The following is a 669-nucleotide window of genomic DNA, read 5'->3' on the forward strand; positions in this document are numbered from 1 at the left end:
AAAGGGGGCGGGGTTACTAGGTTTATCTGCGAAATAATCACCAGGATAATGATTGACTGTATTGCCAGACCTAATGTCAATAATATGCTTTGTAAACACGACACAAGGTGGCGCCATATCCATGTCATTCATGTCCGTAAATGTACTACTTTGAATTTACCCTCTGTATGTGTTAAGTAAATAAAGTTGTCTTGCCTTGAATGAAATTCACGCAACTCTTAATATTAGATACTGTGTTTTTAAGCAGCGATGGAGATTATTAGTTGACCCTGCTTTAAAGGATATGTTGCCTTTACAAATATCACTGCCTGGGTTTTGGTTGAAGTGAATCCAAATGCTGCTGCGTTTTCGTGTTTGGCTCATTTTCCATCCGAAAAACACGTCGTCTAGCTGTCCTGCACCACTTGTTATGACTTCTCTCTCTCGCGTATTCCGTTAAGACCCACCCCACCTCACTCCTCGTGCTGAAACCTACCAATCAGAGTAGGGGGCGGGTCTTCACAGAATACGTTCAAAATCAAGCTTTTTAACAGGCGAGTGGATTTTGGCAGGCAGTGAGTGCGGACCAACGATTGAACGATAACAAGAACGGCTCTCACCAAGTACGACTCGGTTCCCCTCGTTCGTACCAAAGAGCCGTTCAAAAGAATCGGCTCGTTCGGCGACCGA

This window comes from Notothenia coriiceps, unplaced genomic scaffold, assembly GCF_000735185.1.
Source record: "Notothenia coriiceps isolate Sejong01 unplaced genomic scaffold, NC01 NC01_scaffold00037244, whole genome shotgun sequence".
NCBI classification, from domain to species: domain Eukaryota; kingdom Metazoa; phylum Chordata; class Actinopteri; order Perciformes; family Nototheniidae; genus Notothenia; species Notothenia coriiceps.